Genomic DNA, 4,337 nt, shown 5'->3' on the forward strand with positions numbered 1-4,337 from the left:
AAGGCCTACTGGATGGGTGTCTCAGTCCATTTTCTGTCACTAGCAATTGAATACCACACTAGATCATTTAATAAAAATAGAGGTTTATTTATCTTATAGTTTTAGAGCAAGGAGCTGTTCTCTGGCAAGGGTCTTCTTGTTGGTGAGAGCTTTCTGCAGAATTTCCAGGTGGCACAGGACATAACATGGTAAGGGCAAGACTGAGCATGTATCCATATCTACGTTCATGTCTCTGTCACATTCCCTTTCCTTATTAAACTTTCCAGATCCAATTGTGGAGGCTCCACTCTAATGACCTCATCTCATCTTCCGAAAGTTTCAACTTTTCAACACCATAGTTGGCTTATGTTTTTACCCTCTTAATACTATCAACAGTAGAAAACAAAACTCAACACACAAACTATGGCAGACATATTTAAACTACAGCAGGTGGCTTTGATATTTTTACCTTCACAAATAACCAGTTTGTGGTAAATATTATTTTAATTACATAATTTGAAACCAAGGCTCAGAGAAGGAAGATACATTATTTATATTACACAAGGTTATGTAGTTAAAAATACTGAAACAGATTAAATCTAGATCTTTTTTTATTATTTCATTAACTTAAAACAGAAAAGAAGGCAATATTCTAAATCTAAATACTAGAATAATGTCAATAATAATATAATAGAAATAAATAAATAATAAATAAATAAGTAATATTGGCATATTTTTAAAAGTATCACATAAATCACCAACTTTAAAGGAATAGCTCAAATTTTAAAATATAAAAATGGAAAACTTCTATGAAGTGAGTTTCAAAATGTGTATAAGAAGAAAATGGACAAAGAAAAATTTTATTATTTTTTTCAATCCAGAAACCTCTTTGGATACCAAAATCCCTGGATGCTCAAGACCCTTATATAAAATGGTGTATTATTTGCATATAACCTGTGCACATCCACTTCTATGCTTTAAGTCAAATCTAGGTTACTTAAAGTACTGAATACAGTGTAAATGCTTTGTAAATATCTGTTATACAGAATTGCTTAGAAAATAATGATAAGAGGAAAACAACATGGAGATTCCTCAAAGACCTACAAGTAGAACTACTATATGATCCAGCAATTCCACTCCAATCCCTTGACTGGAATTCTCAATCAGAAAAGAACTTGTACATCTTGCAGTATTATTCATGATTGCTAAGACATAGAACCAATCCAAATGTCCACGAACAGATGAATGGATTGAAAAAGTGTGGCACATATACTCCATGGAATACTATTCAGCCATAAAATCATCAAGACCCTGGCATTTTATAGAAAGTGTACAAATATAGAAGATTTATTGCTGAGTGAAGCAAACCAAGTTATGAAAGAGAAATATTGTATGTCTTCACTAACATATACTGACTGCCCACACTCTATGGTAGAGATTGAAAGATTGGAAGGCATGATAGCATTGAAAATAGTTATGGACACTGGAAACACTGTGGAAGGAGGGTGTGAGAAACAGGGAAGGAAATTAGGGAGAAAAATACAATGTAAGACATTTGTGGAACACAAAAATTGTTTATTACCTGTTAATGATAATGTGTATAGTATTCTCAACTGGACCAATCTGAGGCACATTTCATGTTGGGTAAATTCTACAATCTAAATGATGTATAGAGATTGAATGTATAAAAATAATAATAATTAAAAAAAGAAAAGAAAGTGACAAAAAAAGGTGGGCCACGGGGTAGCTGAGTAAACATGGTTCTGGTGTTTGTGAGGATGCTTCCAGGTGATATTAGTATTTGAATCAACGAACTCAGTAAAGTAGATTTCATTTGTTTATTTATTTATTTATTTTTAGATTGTTGCCATAGGGCATGTATACTCACTGGAGAGAGATAGAAAGTGGGAAAGCAAAAAATTATCCCCAGTGGGGATGGTCACTCTGTAATCTCTTTTCCATTCTTCTCTCAGGATTTTGGGCATGCACACACATGTTCTTGGAGTGATTTTCAAGCTGCTGGCATGTGAACTGTGAAGTTGGTCACGTGGGACCGAGCTGTGCCAACCTCCATGTCACCTGTTGGCCCAGTAAAACAGACTTTTTTTCCCTTGATGTGATGGGCATTATTTCATCCTTAAAGAGCTTGAGTAAAACAAAACACAGAGGGAAGAGGAATTTGCCATTTTTTATACTTCACTGTTTGAGGTGGAACATTTTATTTTCTTTCCTTTCATCAAACTAGGATTTACATCAGCAGCTCCTCTGGTTCTCAGGCTTTTAGACTTGGACTGAATTATATCTCCAATTTTCCTGGTTCTCTGGTTTGGAAATGGCAGACTGTCAGACTTCTCAGGCTGGTTTATTTTATAAGCCTCTTCTTGATAACATGTCTCTTTTTACATATGAGTGTCTGTGTGTGTGTGTTTGTGTGTGTATATATATGTGTATATATACGTGTGTATGTATATATGTATAAACACACACACACACACACACACACACATGCTATATGGATCAGCTACACAGATGCTTGAAATTATTCAGGATGACGGCAGGATATGAGGAGTAGGATAATTGTGTAAACCAGGTATGGAAGTCTTCAATGAATATGAAGTGACCTGAAAGTAAGAGACTAGATCCTGAGCCTCAAAGAATAAAAGTATTCTAAAATAGTGGAGAATTGATAGTCTGGAAGATGGAACATGTGTTTTATAAGGAAATGAGCCTCTTTCTAAACTTGACACATTTAACTTGCAAAAGAATGTATAGCCACTACTTCAGAGAGATGCAGGGAAGTATATACAGGAAATCAAGGCTTAATTAAGAAAAAGACATGGTGAGGAGACATGTAAAGGCAGTTACCAGGAATGGAGAAGAGGAAAAGGACTTTACAAACATGGTACCTATCCCTTTACTAATACAGTAATGAATGACTCTCACAGCTATAAAAAACTATAGTAAAGTCTATCATTTACATTTTGCCTAGTACCTACCCACTTTTATGAAACAGGTCTGCTAATTCCACATTAGTGTTATCTACTAAAGACATAAATACTTAACACAGAACAATTGTAACACTGCATTAGTATGTGTCTAAATGAAAAATACACTTTGCAGCAACTACAAAGATTTCTTCTTGCTTTTCTTGCTCTCTTTTAATATGTGCTTCAGCCTTTACTATGGAATGAAAGAGAACAGAAACAATCTTATCTGTCTGTGGACAAATAAAATCTTGAGTGTCAGTTTGAGACTTCCAGATATGGGTTGTGAATCTTTAATGCTTTTTCATAAAAGTAAAGGGACTGGCCTCAAGAAAAACAATCCCTTCACAGGAGGTTAGGTGGCAGCAGAAGTGTTGATCCTGTAATCATCCAAGTGCACCACATCCACTATGCACACCTATTTCCACTCCTACCACATTCCCATATACAACAAAATAATCACACAATAAGGTGCATGCTTCCATGAGCCCAGCATTGCTGCTGATCTTACAGTAAGCAGCAATGCAAGTGTTGGAAAACAGTGGCAAACACAGAGTAAGCTTTGCTCACTGTCTCCCCACCCACACCCATGCGGTATGGCCAGGTGGACTGACACCAGTCTGTAGCCAGCCCCCAACAGACCAGTACCAGTCTACAACGTGGGGACTGGGGACCTCTGCTATATGGGATCCCAGTTTGGAAAATAAAATACTTTACAAGTTTTTGTATGTTAAATGTGGCCCTCCAGTGAGAAAAGGCTAAAACACGACAAAGAACATTTGTTAATACAAGACAAAATTATTTTCTGTGTCTTCCAACTTGCCATAAAGTAGATGGTTGGGTTGTTTCTGGGCATGGGGACATATGAAGATTCGTCTTTGATCCCTGGTGTTTGCAAGTTGAACATTCAGCAATGAGAGTAGCTACATAGCCTCATTTACTGGGAACTTCTGTTAAGCCTATCTACTTTCTCCAATCTTGCTCTCTTGGTCACTTGTTCATATGCCATTTACTTGAGTTTAGGTTATTGATAACAAGGATTGGCTGATGTAAATTGGCCTTGGCACATAATCAGCTTGGTTGGAGTCTCTTTCATGGTAGATGTTCTCTGGTAAAGTTTAACCAGAAACGTAAAACTCTTCACACCTCATTCCTTCTTTCATCTTCTTTGGGCACATACCAGTTCCTTAGACTTCCTTGTATCCAGTTTTATAATTTTTCTCTTTTTTTTTTTTATTCATTTTCTACATTAATTCACTATACACCATCACAACACACAAATGAATTTTCCATCCAAAATACACTGTGCATCAAGCACATCAACATACATGTTCTCAGCAAAATTAATTTTTCTCTTTTAAAGACCCCAACAAA

This window comes from Tupaia chinensis, unplaced genomic scaffold, assembly GCF_000334495.1.
Source record: "Tupaia chinensis unplaced genomic scaffold, TupChi_1.0 Scaffold147185_1, whole genome shotgun sequence".
In the NCBI taxonomy this organism is placed as follows: domain Eukaryota; kingdom Metazoa; phylum Chordata; class Mammalia; order Scandentia; family Tupaiidae; genus Tupaia; species Tupaia belangeri.